The sequence below is a fragment of the Passer domesticus genome, chromosome 6 (genome assembly GCF_036417665.1).
Source record: "Passer domesticus isolate bPasDom1 chromosome 6, bPasDom1.hap1, whole genome shotgun sequence".
NCBI lineage: Eukaryota > Metazoa > Chordata > Aves > Passeriformes > Passeridae > Passer > Passer domesticus.
Genome location: NC_087479.1, coordinates 58756475 through 58773817, shown reverse-complemented (window position 1 = coordinate 58773817; position 17343 = coordinate 58756475). Strand labels below are relative to the sequence as shown.

The following is a 17343-nucleotide window of genomic DNA, read 5'->3' as shown; positions in this document are numbered from 1 at the left end:
TTGGGTGTAGTTGGTTGTTATTTTGTATGAGAGTTTGGGTTTGGTTGTTTTTCACAAGTCCCTTTTTATTCCTCAGGAACTTAAGGTTACAATCTGCTGAAATAGTTTCATGGTACTGTAACAACAAAAGCATGAGGTTTCCTAACTGGCATAAGAAGCTACTGAAGAAGCTGTATCGTATCTTAAAGTGCCAATTTTAATGAAAGCTTATCTCACCTCATCATCTTAATGACAGGTTGTATAATTCTATGTCAAACCCCTCAAAATGTTGTCTGGCACTAAAAACATGTCTCAGCTATCTCTACCTTCCACTTTTCAAGTAGTGATTTTTAGTCTCATGTTTTTTCTTTAGTTGAGACTCAGGCTTACCTGATTTCCTTTATATAGAACACAAGACTTTCAACCACCAGCAGATAGTTCCCTGGGCACATGTTCTGGAATAAAACATTTGTGTGATTGTTTTGATTTATTTCCTCTTGCTTCAGTCAGGTTTCAGGAATTGAGCTGCTTGTACTCTACCCTGTGGGGATTAACTTAATGACTCGCTTTGTTCAATCTGTTTTGTGCATCCCGAAGTCAATGTGATGCAGGGATAGGGGTTGGGGAGAGGGGAAAAAGTCAATCATTTCACCAATAGCACACAAATAGAGACTGTACAGAAACTGGTTGGACTGTCTGAAAGCTATTTTATGCTTGTCCAGCCTCTGTCTCCTGAAAATAATACCCCAGCTTCAGTCCCTCTGTTCTGTCACCGCACTTGCTCCTACTGGAATACAAACACACACATTGCAAATAACTTTCTTTGTATATCCATATTTTTTTAGAAAACATAATAATACATCTTAAGTTAATTAATCTTGTTCTCACCACACTTGACTGAAAAAATTCGTTCTTCAAATCATTATTTACTTGATTACGGGTTGGAGCTGGGATATGGGTTTGTAGAGGCTCAGAGAAGTTGACTTTAGGTATGGGGTGGACTATGGAAGTGCATCCTCACCACCCCCACCTCACCAGGAGCTGAGAAATGCTTTTGAGCTTCTCAGGACCACTGTGCCCAGAATTAACAGGTGTCCAAAGAGCACCTGGTTTTTAAACCATCAGCCTTGGAAACTTATTCACACCACCCTTGTAATTCCTGCAGAGCAGCACAACCCAGCAGAGCACAAGTGCAGAAATGAGACCTGCACTGGAGGGGAGGATTAAGACACCCAAAGACCTCCGAAGCCTCTGACCCATCTCCAGAAAGGCCTGACAGAGCAGACTGTGCATGAGAACAACACAGCAAGTGAAAAACCTGTACACAAATATGTGCCAAGCCTGGGCAGTGCCCCAAGGCCCTGGACATCTCCTCAGGCAGAGCAGCACAGCTGGATTGATGCTGAAATCAGGACTGACATCCCTTCACCTGGAACCTGCCCTGGTGATCTCTTTTTTTCTCTCTTTTCCTCTTTTTCTCTCTCTTTTTCTCACTATTTTCCTCTCTCTCTCTCCCTTCTCTCTCTCCCCCTCTTTAATCCATTTCTTCCTTTTTCTCTCTCCTTTTACCAATACCCCAAAACCCACTGCCATGTGCTTGCACAGCAGCCAGGGACTAATACACCAATTTCCTTGCCAAGGTTGTAATTTACCACCAAAACTTTCTGACTGTTTGTGGCCCCTCTGATTTTTGTTGTTCCTTTTGATCATGAGCATTTATGAATCCGAGGTGTTTCCTTCCCCTTAAGGGTGGGTGGTCACAGGGGCTCAGGAGCTCCACAGCTGTTATCAAATGTACAAAATGTGGCTAGGTGCTGCAAGGAATAGGAAAATGAGGTTTTCTGAGCTTCCCCAACCTTTGGTTTTTTATTCTAGGTATGTGTAAAGGTACTATGAGAATTTCCTCTCTTCTTTGCATCAGCCTGTGCTGGGGGGAGGGAGGGAGTAGTGTGGAAAGGCAAGAATAATGGAGAAAAAATGAGACAAACTTACTTCCTCCAAAGAGCTGAATGTATCCAGAACTCACATCCAGAGCTGTAACTGTTCTTACTGTATTTCTGAGCCTTTAAAGGCAGGAGCAATAGCTCAGGTCCTAAGCCATTCTTAAGTATTAAGAATGTTTATTTCAGCTTTGTGCCAGAAGCTACTCAGAATTAATAGCACTTTTTGCTCATGGCAATTTCTTTTTTATTTATTTTATTACTTTATGAGTAAATTTGTTCTTAATAATTTTCTCTGCAGGGAACAGGAAGACATTTATTTCCACAAAGAGCATTTCTCTTTCCTGGGGGTTCTAACAGTTACATTAAAAAAATAAAAGACTGAAAAAAAGAGAATGTACAAAGTTTTAAAAGAAGGATATATACACTCCTCTCACTGTGAAATACCATCTTTTCTTTTTTTTTTTTCCAAGTACTGACAGCAAATTGGTTCTTTTAATTCCCAGGCATTTCAAGAACAGCATGAGACTTGCAAAGGCAAGAGAAAACAATACAGAATAAAAAGTACTGATTAACTTGTGGTGGCTCATTGAGTCAGAATGTGGTTCCCTACTGTGCTGCCTCTAAAAATCTTAAATCATCCTTCCCTTCCAGAAGCACAAAGAACAATTTGATCTCTCAAGGTAAAAAAGTTAATTTCTTCAATCCAAAGTAGAAGTTTTTTAAAGGTGAAGGACCTTGATAAATTGCATTTTTAATTATAAAATGTAATGTAAATGTCCACCAATATATTACTAGACAAGGGTTGGGTTTGTTTTATTTTTCATGTTTAAGACAATCAGATACATCTATTTCTTACAAAATAGTCACACAGGTTTATGCTAAGAAAACACTTTCTTCTTGGTCTTACTTCACTACTTTATTAGTGGCTCCAGTTTTAATTGCCCAAATTAGAAGGTGTTACCATCAGGATCCTTGAAGTATCACCACAGAGAAACAACATTCCCTACCAGCTGGCAGCTCTTCCATGTTTTTCAGTATCTCTTGGTTTCTTTCACTAGCATTTGGTAAACTTCCCACCCATTTCTCAAGATTTTTATTACTTCCAAAAAGCAAGGTGTTACTACTTGAATTACTTTATTACCAGTAATTAATCACGGATGGGATAACACACAACAGGGACGGACAAAGAACTTAGAGACAACTCCATTACTTTTTACTAGAAGTAGTCCCATGGAAAAAAAAGGTTTTTTTCCCACAGCTGTCCCAGCCTTTTCCCCAATTTTAGTCTTCCCTCACTACAAAGTTCCTTCTCTTTACCCACTGTGGTTGTCTTCACTCTCTTCCAGGCATTTGAGCTTTGAGAAGTGTAATGCCAGTTCCTTCCCTGTTTATCTGGTAGATGCAAGGGATCTGTCATTTTTGAACGTATGTTTTTGTCAGTGCATCTCTTCACATTCCCATTTGTCACTCAAATCCTCTCTTTTTGTGTCCAGCTGACTCCAAAGTATTCAGCTGATGTGCAAATTCCTAAGGTTTTATTCACATCCCCTACAGGATGAATAAAGGAGAATGAAGCCAGAAAGGTGAAATAAAAGTTACTCTGGGTGTTTCCAGACTTTCCTGCAAATTAGAGAGATTTTATAATAGATTTTTCCCTTTGCTGCAGCGTTACAAAATTCAATAACCAAATCCTGCCTTTTCCCTGCTGCAGCTCTCCCTTGCGTGTCACACACCATCTCTTGGTGTGCACCCAGCCTTGCTTATCTCAGAGGGTTTGCTCACACCATAATGCTTCACAAACAGGGGCCCTGAACTCAGGCCTAAAATAATGTAACCCAAATTAGCCCAAACGCTGAAGAATGAAAGCAGTTTCTGAACTTAGCTGTCATCAGCCATATCAGGAGAGAGGAACGGCAAACTTTTGTCTTGGGAATGGGAGATTAAAGCACCAAAATATTAAATTTAACATTGTTGTGCTTTGGTAAATGTCAACAACCACCTCAGTGGGAGAGTGACAGGCCTCTGGCAGAGGATTTCAGTATAAAAGAGTAGATTTCCAAAAGAAACTGTTTTACTCTTTAAAAGGAACCGTCAACACAAGTCAACAAAGGATGACAGACAGAAATGAGATTAGAAACAGCCTTTTAAAAAACCTGTCATCCTAGGAAATAATTAACTAATAAATGATAGCCTCTGCTCTCTTGGGATTTAGCGTTCTATTGGAAACCTTCTTTCCTAATTTCATTAAAAACAATTAAGATATTTAGCACTTTGGGAAGACACAGAAGCCTCCAATATATAAAAAAGTAACTTCCAATGCAAATATATCTGAGAACTAACCATCAGCTCAAAGAAAAATGCATCAATAACACTGCAGGCTTTATCCTTACTATTATCAGGACAGCCAGTTTGTGTTCTGTGTTGGTGTCTGTACAAACACTATATATATAGAAAATAAAATATGCATATGTCAGCAGGGGATTCATGAGTTGTGTAATATACATTATGCAGGTCAAGCATCTTCTCTACAAATAGCACATCATAAAGCAATGCAGAATGATAAGCAAAAATTATATATCTAATTTACTTCACTACTTCAAATCAGAACTTACAGTTAATCCCCTTGAGATATTGAAACCTCCAAAGAGCATCAGACTTCTGGACCTTGTTATCATCTTTCCACATTGTAAATCTACAATGACATCCATAAATCTGTAAAAGCTACTGAGCTTGAATCTAATAAGCAAAATCTACGAAATGAATTTCCAGCTTGTCATCTTACGCTGTATTTACACAAAGGCCTCAAAAGGTGATACGTATGAGTTTCTACTATGAACAGACTTGTGGAATCTATTACTGGGGTTAATAAAATAAAGATAAATTAGCTAAAAAATATTCTATATCCCATTAGTAGCTATAATTGAGCCCTGCCCTCCAGCCCCCTATGTACCACGCACAGATTTTTTGTCACATATTTTCAGAAGACAATGCTGTTCTGATCGTGTGCGGATAAAAACTATACCAAAGCAAAGATGGTTTAAGTCCCAATAAACAGAAGTATCTTTTCTTCATCACAAGTTGTCAGTATTTCTGTACACATATTTACCCAACAAACCAGTGTACAAGCAGCTAGAAAAATAAACTAGAAAAACAGTCAGAGTGCAGACTACAGGTGCGGACGAGTTGAAGATCTTGCACAATCCAGATAATGAAATACAGTGGTTTATTGAAACAATAAAAAGGAAGGTTCGGGATTGCTGAATCAACTAACCAGAGGGTCTTGATATATACAGTAATATCACAAATTAGGTACTGTTAATATATGTAAGAAATGCATTAATTACAGGGTAATAATATACACAAGAATGGCAAAACTATGGGAGGTTATTATATATAGTAGAGGCCCGAACTACAAGCACAATGTACCCAGACCCTGTCCAGAGGCCCCACAAGCACAGCCCTGGGCACCAGCATCTCTTCCAGAGAGAGCAGCCCTTGCTGGAGCCCATGCAGCAGGACAATGCAGGAAGATCATGGCAAGCATGGCCTCAGCAGGTGACAATGGGACATGGCTGATTTAGTGGGGATGGCAGGGAGGAAGGGAGGCACTGCTGGGGGAATGGGGACAGGAGCCCCAGGGATCTGGAGCAGGACAGAGGCAGCAGCAGCAGCAGCAGCAGCAGGGGCACCGTGCCCTGCCAAAGGCTCTCCCCTGGCTCTGGATGCTGAGGAGCAGCTCCTGGGGAGCTCACCTTTCTGCCCTGGCAGCAGCAGCAGCAGCACCGTGCCCTGCCAAAGGCTGTCCCACAGCTCTGGATTCCTGCTGAGGAGCAGCTCCTGGGGAGCTCACCTTTCTGCCCTGGCAGCAGCAGCAGTGGCACTGTGCCCTGCCAAAGGCTGTCCCATGGCTCTGGATTCCTGCTGAGGAGCAGCTCCTGGGGAGCTCACCTTTCTGCCCTGGCAGCAGCAGCAGTGGCACTGTGCCCTGCCAAAGGCTCTCCCGTGGCTCTAGATGCCCTCTGAGGAGCAGCTCCTGGGGAGCTCACCTTTCTGCCCTGGCCTGGCTCAGTGTTCAGCACGGCCTCCTGGCCTCGCCGAGGCTGTGCTGGGCAGCATTACCTGCTGCTGCTCTTTCTAGCTGTCCCCATGGTGACTCTCGTGCTGCCATGTCACACGTGCCACAGTGCATCCCTGCCAGGCCAGCCCTGCCCTCCAGCCCTACCTCAGCTCCGGGACTCTCAATGGCCCCGGGCCACCAAACACCTGACACGCACCAAGTGCACACCCACGGGTCACAGCCGAGCCCCAGGGCGTCCCTGCACCAACCAGGACAAAGCCCCCCAAACCCTTTTCAGCTATGAAATTTGGTGACACGACCCCTGAATGCTTTGTTCCTGAAATCTCCTGCTGTCAGATGCAGCGGGTTCCCTTGGTGCTGGCCTCTGTGCTTGTGGGGCTGCCCTTGGCACCCAGGTGACAGCTCTGGGTGTGCAGCGGTGAATACCCTGGTGTGGCATGGGGCTTCTCCAGGGCAGGATCTCTGTTCCTGCTGCACCAGTGCAAGAGCACCTCGATTGCAAAGAGACATTTCCCAGGGCTGATGAGCGTGTGTGGCAGTGATTTCCAGTGGGCAACTCCCACTGCCAACAGAGCAGAGTGATCTGCCTGTCCTACAAGTTCATTTGTGCTTTCAGAGCTTCTGCAATGAGCAGAATCTTCATTTTTCCCCCCAGTGAACACAAGCCAGCACAGCAGCACTGCCTCTTGCTTGCTCCCTGCCCCGCCAGAGCTTCCAGGGACTTGCAGAGCCTGTGTGAAATGGCCAGCATGGCCTGTGAGTGCGAGGGGAACACAGGGCAGAAATCATCTTTGTACCTACCGTGGTCTTCAGTGGCTGCCACACCTGGGAGACCATGGAGAGGAGCACTGAGAATTGTGTGCCTTTATTCAAAATGGCTTTTTGGGACAGTCCCTGCTCCCAGCTAGTCAAAAATTCACAACTATTGCAATTCACCTATACTGCATCTAAAAGTTGTTCTGATTTACACAAACCATTTACCTCTTACATATTTCTTTGAATAATACATTTTTTCCAACTTTTACTATAGATACCTGATAATGAAATAAATTTTTTTCATATCACTGAATCAAGACTGTTTTTCAGTGATACTAATTTAGGCATTAATTTTTCAGATTAAGCATCAGACTTTTAGACCCTCAAGCTGAAGATAAGATAACACGTTTCAGGTAATAGCAAATGTCAGCTCTTACCCACCATCACGTTAGAGTTAACTGGAAGAAAATTTTGCCTATGCATTGTGTGAGCACTAACTTGTTCACTTCATTTAAAACTAAATGGTTTGGGTTGTTGTAGGGATTTTTTTGCTTTCATTAGCAGCTCTGATTGATTGAAGGATTTTTTCCTTTCATTGTGTTAGGAAGACATCCCATGATCATTTTCAGTGTGAGATCTGTAGGGAGAAGTGACAGCAGGATGTGCAGTGCCAGCAATATTATCAACCTATGCAGCTGTTTCTCTGTGCTACCACACAGAAGAGCAAATGGCCTTTTTATCCAGCTTTAAGTTGAGCCAGGCTGCACATCTAAATATATTTTGCTTTTATTTCCTCAGGTTGTCAACTTTAAAGGATGAACTGAGACAAACAAAAAGGGACAACACTAGTGGTAGCTGGTTACATTTCAAAATACATACCTCATACACAAGACTTCAAAAAAGGAATGTCACTCAGTGCATGAGATTGTCTGCTAAATAGCATTGTAATTGCTAATTTGGCAGACATATGGTTTTAATGAGGATGGAAGAAAAATCCTTTTCTACTGGTGTAGTTGAAAACTATGAGCTGAGAAACAATTACTTAATCTGAAACGAGATTTGTTGCATAAACCCATATAAAGCCATTGCTAAAGGGTTTCTACTGCTTTACCCTCTGTTATTTCTCCTACCTCAGCCTTCTTAGGGAGTTCTTATAATAGAAAAATCATAATGTCAGGGTAATTATCAAATGCCAAGGCCTTGGAAAATGTCCTTCTTCCTCAGATGCCACTGATTTTAATTCTTGGGTTTTTCTTCCTTTTCTCATAAACAATAATCCATTTGCTGAATGAGACCTCTCCTCGTCTTTTCAAATTCCACAGAATTTTTGCTAATTACAGCATTCCCAGTGCAGGGAAATGTGTTTGCACTCTCCAGACTCTAAGTTCAGCCTGGAAGAGGAGGAAAGAGGAAAAGAGAAGGGGGGTGGAGGGGCTGTGTGAAAGAAAGAAAAAGATGAAAAAATCCTCACAGTGTAGGGCCAAGGCAGCACTCCAGCAGAAGCTCTGTGAGAAATATTTCCCCACAATGTGAATGCTGCACCCTGATGATAAAATAAAGCTCTTGGAGCCACACAAATTCCAAAAGCTTATGCTGACTCGCTTTGATCCAGACATCTGACAAAATCAGCAGCATCTCTCTTAAACAAAAGTAAATTCTTGCAAATAATTGAACAATTCAATTTCAGCAGTTTCTCTGCTTGGTGGATAAGGGATTGGCTGGATGCTCATACACAAGGAGTTGTGGTCAGCCAAGTAGAGACCTGTTAAAAGTGGTGTTCCTCAGGGTGTGATATTTGAACTGTCACTGTTTAACACCTCTGTTGTCCATGTGGACAGGAGGATGGGGGACACCCTCAGCATGTTTACCGCCACCACCACGCTCTGTGTGCAGCCTCTGGGGGGCAGGGATGCCATCCAGAGGGACACTGCCAGCCTGGAGAGGCTCAGGAGAACCTCATGGAGCTCAGCAGGGCCAAGAGCAAGGCCCTGCACTGGGCTGGGGCAATCCCCAGCACAAACACGGGCTGGGCTGGGAATGGATGCAGGAGAGCCCTGAGGAGAAGGGATGGGGGTGCTGGAAGCTCAGCAGGGCCTGGCAGTGAGCAGTGCCAGCCCGGAGAGCCAAAGGTGCCTGGGCTGCAGGCAGAGCCCCGTGGGCAGCAGGGCAGGGAGGGGATCCTGCCCCTCTGCTCTGCCCGGGGATCCCAGCTGAGCTCTGCATCCAGCCCTGGGCTCCCCAGCATAAGCAGAATGTGAACCTGTTGGAGCAAGGCCACAATGATCAGGGAGCTGGAGCACCTTGGAGACAGGCTGAGAAAAATGGGCTTGTCCAGTCTGGAGAAGAGAAGGCTCCAGGGAGATCTCATTGTGGCCTTGCAGTTCCTAAGGGGGGCAAAAAGCATCTTTTTATAAGGGCATGCAGTGATAGGACAAGGGGGAATGACTTTAAACAAAATAAGGTAGATTTAGATTAGATATTAAGAAGCTCTTCATGTGAATGTGAGACGTCATTGGAACTCAGCCTGGAGCAGCTGTGGCAAACCGATCCCTGGAAATGTTCAAGGCCAGGTGGGATGGGGCTCTGAGCAGCCTCTTTTAGTTAAAGGTGTCCCTGCTCAAGACAGGGAGTTTGGAACTAGATGATCCTTAAGGTCACTTCCAACCCAGGCCATTCTATGATTCTATGAAATGCAACCTCAACCATTCCTTATTTCCTTGAATATTATGGTCAGAGAAGTGCTACCCCTTTTTACAGTGTAAGATGGAAAAAGATGAAATGTTCTTGTCAATAAAAATGACATCTTAAAAGGCTGGTGTTGGTGATCTTTAGGCAGTCTCCTGATCCTTTAAGAAATTTTATGAGAAAATGGGGAAATTATTGAACACTCATATGAAGATAAGGTTTACAGGGCACAAGTTCCTCCTGCCTGTTTTGACAGGGGAACTAGAATGCCAGGACAATTTTTTTAAATGCCAGGACAGTAGAAGTGGATGTGTACAACTATCTTCTCTGATAGAATACTTCCAGAGAAAAAAAGATCAGCAACAGGGCTTTGAACTTTGGTGAGGTTCAGACAAGGCAATTTCTGTATATTGCTCTGTGTGTTAGAAAAGAGGCACCAAAAGTTGGTTCCAGGCAATACTGAAATAGAAAGTTAACTTAAAGAGAATAAAAAACAATTACCCACCTTCTGCTGTCCCCTCACCCATGTAAAGACACCTGGTATAACCCTTCAACTCCTGAGCTCAGAGGGTTTTGCACGAGCAGCACAAATGTGTCATCCTTTTTTGTGATGACAAATTGGTGTTTAGCCAACTATCACTACGTAGTCTTTTACAGCAATCTTTTCAGAATTTCACTTTCATTTCAAGTAATTTATCCCATCTATTATGTTTCTTTTGAGCTATAAGTTAAGAAATTAATTTAAAAAACATATTATACCTAGGACAGACCTCTGACCTCATGCATGCAAATTTATTAAAATAACTGAATAGTAATAGCTAGGATAGTTTGAATAATTCAATAATTAGAATTCAGTAGATGGAATGATTCACTAAACAGTTTAATAGTTAGAAGAACAATTCAATAATTCCACAGTAAGAATAATTAGAAAGTTTAAGTAACTTTTACCTTCAGTGCATGGTCAGGTCTAGGAGTGCATCTTGATGTGATTGAGCTAAGCAAGAGCTCCAAACAGGAAAAGCAGCTGGTAAAATTCCTACAGATAAATGGCATTTATTCAGGGGATCCACTGCACTGATGGCGCCCTGGACTGTGATTTTCTGACATGTGGCAGGTCCTCACTGCAAAGAACCATGTTGAAGAGGAAAAATACCCAAAGCATTAACAATAAATCCAAAAAAGGTAAGAAGAAAAGTAAAAGTATTCTTTTTGGATATAATTTTTGTTGATACTTCTAGCCATAGTTAGAAAATATAAATGGAATGGCACTAAGCCTAGTGAAAAAAAAATGTCATGTATTAAAAAGTAAATTAATGTTGCTAAAGCACCAACAGGTGTTGCAGTATCTGTATCTCATAGAAAATACTTTAAATTTCCTACATATTTCTGCTTTTACAAATGCACCTTATTTATAATGTTCTATGGATTTTAATTGCATTGTCCTAGCTCAGTGCTTTTCCTGGACTTAAAAATTATAAATTTTCTGTGTTTCCTCAAGTGAAATACAAGCCTAAAGCAAATGGGCTGTTTCTATGGGCTTCTTCACCATGTACAAGCATAACAGAGTAACTACAGCATAAGAAATATCTTTTTGTCAGGGGCTGTGGGTGACTTCACCACAGCCTCCTCAATGATCTGAAGGAAGAAGTGCACCCATTCCACAGCCAAAGCTGACTGACATTCCACTATCTTTGCCCAAAAGCAATTTCCTGCTTTGTTTCATTCAAGTTGATATTTGAGGGGCAAATTTTCAATGTGGCACTTCAAAAGAATAAAAATTATCTCCTACACATATAGCTGTTTTCTCTTTTTCTCCATTGTTTTTCCCTGTTCTGATAAGAAAACTAATTAAAATAGATGATTCCTTCAAAAAGAAGAGCTGGAAAGTTCTAAATTCAATGAGCTCCACTAATTGCAAGCTTTGAAGTCAAAAATATTTTTGAAATGTATTAAAAGAGCAAAATGGTTGATTCTACTTCTTAAGCCAACATAAAGCAGCCGTAGATGCAAGATGGAAGATTGGAATAGAACATCAGCACGGCTTTGATCCTATGCAATATTGTTCACTGAGCTAAAGAAAAACATGACTTGGGCGAGAAGACATTTTCTGCCATTCCAAGTATAGATACATAGTTAAAGAGCAATGTGCCAAGAAAAGATGGCACAATACAGAGTTTTTAGAACATAAAACCCAAGAAAAGCAAAAGTTTAGACACACAGTTCAATGCTCTTTCTTTGCCACACTTAAAAAAATTCTTTATATGTTGTGCAGAACATTAAAATATTAAAATGCTGCTTTTAAAAAAAAGGGAAAAAAAAGGAAAACTTTCTTCCACTTTTCAAAATGTCAGGCAACCTGTTGTGGCCTGTGCACAGTCTGTAACACACAATCACTAATGACTGGTGAGTGGTTCCATATTCTCACTAATTTTTTGCAAAGTATCAAAGAAATTACTGAACTGAGAAGAAAGAGATTAAACTAAAAATTAACTTCATCCATCACTCTTTATGAGCCATGAGAAAAGTCTTCAGAGGGAATAAATCTTTGTACAAGAGACTACTGCTGTTGAGAACTTTCCGTGCTTGAAAAGCGTGAATACCTTAAAGCTTGTCAGCTGTTCTGTTGACATTTTGCTCTTTTGATTAAATTTCCTGTGCTGTTGTGTATAATATGAAATGGTGGTGAGTTGCTGTTGCATTTCAAAAATACCTTTGCTGTATAAACACTTTAGCAGTCTATTTAAATTCTTAGATGTATTATTACTGGCCCGGAGCTCTTCTGAGTATCAGTAATAACTTGAGAAGCATGTTTATTAGCACTGCTAACATACAGCAGTAATTAGCAATTACAGCACTCTCCTCAGGTTCCAAATGTTCTAGGAGTCTCAAGGAACGCCTTTTTTTTTTGTTTTTTTTTTCAAAGGACAAAGAGGAGTTCAGTCTCTTTCTTATTTGTAAAAGACATGACACACAAGATTAGAGGATAAATAGGGGTGTTTTACAAACATGGGTTTGCCAAGGCCACAGCTAGAATCACCAGGACAGTGAGGTTTGAGTTCCTCGTTTTCGGTTCCAGTGTCAAGAGTGACTTAAGAGGATAAAAATAAATAAATAAACAAACAAACAAGCATTATTTTTCTTATCCTGTTGACTAGAAATCTCCATGAATGCATCCTTCGCAGGGTGGGTGACCTGTAAAACTGACAATCATAGCGGATGCTCTGAATCTTTACCTGCGCACAGAAACTCTATTCTCCCTGAAAAGCCACAGATTTTTGAACAACAGTGATTCTGGACAGAACAGGCATCCTAAGGATTCATTTCCGTGGTTGTCAAAGCAGACAGACAAGGAAAACTCAGCTAATCCTCCTTTCAGAAGCACAATTCACACCTCACCCCCCTCGCTTTGTCGGAGCTTCCTTGGGATGTGTTTAGCAGGGGGAAATGGGCCAAATTCCCAATTTCAGTGGCTGCTGAGCCTGGCCTGTAACATCCTGTGCATCTCCAGCTCTGACTGAGGTCGGGAGCAGATTCAAGAATTGCTGAGCATCCGTGCCTGGTGAGAGGAAGACTTCCACAGAGTATCACCATCCACGGTTTCGGCAGGACTGATACTGTCCGTGTGAAGGTCTTAGATGAAGACTATCACTTCCATGGAAATGCTGAATTCAACTTTTCTCAACTGAAATATGGGAGTTAGAGGCTTTGGACCCTTTCCAAACAAGAGCTCCACTCTTTGTACACAGTGTTAATTTCTTTCCCCTTGAACCCAAAGGAAAAGTTTACTCTATAGACAAATATTTGTTTAATAAGGCTGCGAGATTAAACTTAATGATGTATCTAAAAACAGGTGCAGGCTTTGGGCACTTACTATTAAAAGAGAAGTGGGAAGATGTTCTTTAGCAGTAGGTGGTTTTGCACAAAGTTGAAAAATTAACTTTAGACAAAGAAATTGAGTTTCCTAACAGAATTTGGCTACAAGTACCTCATATACAAAAGCAGATGAAGAATCACTACAGCACCACTCCTGGCTTGTTTAAACCCAAAATGAATGACAAAACAGGTGCCCTTCTCTGTCCCTGGCCTGTGCTCAGGATTTCCCAGATTAACATATTCTAGCAGCAGCCATAGGATAAATCCTTCAGATGCTTCACATTTTAAGGTGCTCAGGACTGTGGTGACATAACATAAATGTTTCACAACGCCAGTCTGAGATTATGCACAAATCTCAAGGAAACCATGACTTTACTGGGATAACAATTGAGTTTTGTCAGTTCTCAAAAGAAACTCTGCTCCTGAATTACATCTCCTGGCAGAAAAATGCCCCAAAGCAAAACTACTGCACACTGCACATCCAGATGGAAGAAATGTGGTTGTGGATGAAGGGATGGCTGTTGAAAACTGATGTGTGAGAAAAGCATACTTGAAACTAAAGTGTCAGTGTAATCTTATTTTATTCAGCATTTTGGACCCACATCCTAGAACTAGGTATCCCACATTGCACCAGGGTTTGCAGGTGACTGAAGTATGAGGGAAGTACTGTGCTAAAAATATATGTAAAATAATTTTTTTAAAGATTCTTTTCCCACAAACTGCAGTAGTAAATTACAGATATTTACAGCACTTTCTCCTCCAACCTTCTTTCAGCTGTAAAGTCTGAATGGGGATGACAAATACATCTGAACAAAACCTCAGGAATGACAGAATCAGCACTTGGTGACATTGTTCCTCCCTTCATATACCAGGAGGCTTTATAGTGATCCATTTCTGACATTTTCAGCAATAAAGAAGAAAGAAAAAGATGCTGCCAGCAGCCCTTTGCAAACTTTCAATTGATGGCCAAGAGTGATAAGGGGTGACCTCTAACTCCTGTGTCTGACAGGCAACTCTCCAGTTAGGAGGGGTGAGACTCATTCCTGTCAAGCACAAACGAGGAAGGATTGGAAAGAAAGAGGCTGCTCTGTATCAGCTTTAGAGTCCTTCCTGCTGCTGTGTATCAGCTTTAGAGTCCTCTCTGCCTTTCTGTGGCTGCTGAAGAGCCTGGATTCGCCAGCACTTCCAGCCAAGAGGCATTACCTGGAGGGAGCACAAAAACCTGAGCCTGCACAAAAAAGAGTAAATGGTCCCCCTGAGTTTGAGATTGAATATGGTTTAGTGTGGAGAGCCAGGTCCACGCAGGAATTTTCTCTTTCTCCCAAAATTTAACAGAGCAGCAGTCCAACTGAGAGGTTACAGGAAAGGGCAGTTGCACATTCATCAAAATATCAGGAGTTCGTGGTTTTGCTGTATTTGAATTCAGTAAATCCTTCCACAACCTGCAATGCAATAAGAGAAGCAGATGGACAGAATTAATTATGGAAGACCTTTGCAAAAGTAGTGGAATGAGATATGTTAGGTGCCATTTTTCCATAAAACGCTAAGAAATCTTCCAATTCCAGCATCTTATTCACTCAGCACCTTCTCAAATATGCTTCTAGTTTCACAGTAATAGAAAATAAATTTCCTAGCATTTTAATTTTTAAAAATCGTTAAAAATCTATACAACATAGTCTTTGAATCTTTTTAAGTGTTCCCAGTGTGGATGTAACTGACTATTGTTCCTTAATTAATAATTTTGCTTTTTTGCTACATTCAACAAGAATCTTACTACCTACCAGAGACAAAGAGAGAAAGGGTAAAGAATAGTGACAAAGAAATCAGAAAAATAAATACAAGCAAAAAAAAAAAAAAATCTGCTTTCCAGTATAAATTTGTACTTCATGTCACAACATTTAGCTCACTATATAAGCCCTATAAAAACAAATTATATCTCGTTCTTCACCAATAAAGAGCAGAGAGAAGGGAAAACTTCTTACCATCAGTTCAGTCAGACCAGAAGAAAGTAAAATTGAGGACTGTGCTCTGTACTGTTGATTTTCGTTTCACACTGGTAAAAATGAAGCATAAAACTGCAGAGTATATGCCTAGCTCCAAGAGTGCATCTGCCGCATAAAGTTGGCTTCAGCTGAAGCAGGATAAATTAAAGAACAGAATGTTTGGAAAGCATCATCTCAGGAAAAAAAAAAAAGTGATCATAATAGAGTATTGTAGCTGTCTGCAGGAAAATAGAAATAATTCTTCTGAATAGCTGACATTCTGGCAATAAAATACAAATTTTCTCAAAATTATATGCTGCTTAGTTGATTTTTGAGTTTTTAAAATATTTTCTGGAAATTATCCTTGTGCAACAAACTTTTTATCCATCCAGTTGATAGATGCAAACTAATATCTCATTCGTTTTTATCAATACTTTATTGATGTATTTTTGTTAAGATTAAGATTTATTAATAAGAGTATTAATAATTCATCCCTATTTAAGAGTATTAATAATTCATCCCTATTTATCAGTGTTCTAACTTTTAATATATTTGTGTTTTAATCTGACCTTTTATTATATTCAGTAGCAACTCAGTCTGTAAACTTAAAAATTGAAAAAGCAAATCATGTATGCTGCTGTTCCTTTAGCACCAGTTCACTTGATTCCACGTCAGGTTTTGGTTTTAAATAAACATCTCATCAGAAAATCCAAGCAGCAGTAAATTATTTGTTTCACTAGACTTTTATAAAACAACATTTTCCAACCCATTGTATTAACACACATTCTAAACTGAAGCTCAGTTTTTAGGATAAGTGACAAGAAGAGAAAGTAGAAAATATGTGAACTATCAAAATATCATAATACTGAATCAGAAATTAGTTGAAATTCTGAAAACAAAACAAAACAAAACAAAAAAAAAAACAAAACAAGTTTCTTCCAGAACAGGCCTGTGTGGGCTGTTGATATTTGTGAGAATCAAGCCTAGAGCTGCTTTAATATTTGCATCCAAATTCTCATTAGACAGAGCAGAAATCCTGTTTTGAACAACCAATCCTGCCCTGCTCAATTCAAGTAAAAATAAGAAGTTATAGAGAAACCTTTGATAAACTTCCATAAAATGCCTCAGGTATTTTTTTCCAGGAAAAAAGTTATACAGTGTGCTTCCTTTCCTCTACCATCACCTGTTCCTGCTTCAGAGAGAGGGATTTCCCAGGGGCACAGGGCTGTGCTGGAGCACTGCATGGCTGAATGCAGGGGGAGAGGGGCCCTGAATGGGACATGAAAATGTTAAATGGTGGATAAACCAATTGTCAAGGACAGCATAAACCCAGGTCTGCTGTTGAAGTGACACACTGATGGTGTTCATCAGAGTGAGAGACAACTTAAAACCGGCAGAGAAACCACAAGCTCATGACACTCAGGCAAATTTAAGCCAAAGTTCAGCCAAAACTCCCGAAACTAAACTCAAAATAAACTCTATCCTGTATAAAGATATTACTTTCCCCCTGGGCCTCAATCTATTAATTGCTAGCAGTGTAACACTTTCATCCCCTTTCTTTTCTATTGACAATTTGCATTATAAAGTCTTCAAGCCAGTAAATTATTGTCATTCCAGTTGCTATTTTTTTCATGTGTCAACTTATTTAAGATTTTGAGTCCAGCTGCAATACATCTGCAAATGAAAGGGCTCTTCTCCTCACCTCAGGAGATCCTCTGTCCTCAGAAAACCTCAAGCAACCACAGGGAACAGTAGGGAGAGAAAGCAGTGAGAAGAACAAAAGGAAAAAGTCTCCTTCACATAAATATATATTTATAAGCAATGACCAACCAACCAACCAACAAAGCACAAAGCACAATAAGAAAAATTTCTGCAAAGTTAATTCTGCAAAAGCCCTTCTGCATTATTGAAAATCTATGTAGCAAATTGATCTGACTGAAAAGATCAAGCTCTAGGCTGAGGAACGAGGAGTGAGTCTCCCCTGTCCTCACAAACAAACAAATTTATTGTTTTACTTGTCATTGGGAACACTCACAGGGTAAGATTT

At 40.7% G+C, this 17343-nt stretch overlaps 1 long non-coding RNA gene across 23 annotated transcripts in view; it reads right to left on the bottom strand.

The window, feature by feature from the left end:
• The window catches only part of LOC135303880 (uncharacterized), a 184871-nt gene that overhangs the window by 76586 nt on the left and 90942 nt on the right, over positions 1-17343 (bottom strand). For 15 of the 23 annotated variants that reach the window (XR_010365274.1, XR_010365264.1, XR_010365265.1 and 12 more), the window contains 2 exons: positions 15297-15445; positions 10409-14756 (listed from right to left, as the gene is read on the bottom strand). The exons of 2 other annotated variants lie outside the window; for them this stretch is intronic. This is a non-coding gene — a long non-coding RNA (uncharacterized LOC135303880). Of the gene's footprint in view, positions 1-10408; positions 14757-15296; positions 15446-17343 lie in introns of those variants that run through there. 6 more of the 23 variants (XR_010365276.1, XR_010365277.1, XR_010365278.1 and 3 more) reach the window with 1 other exon arrangement.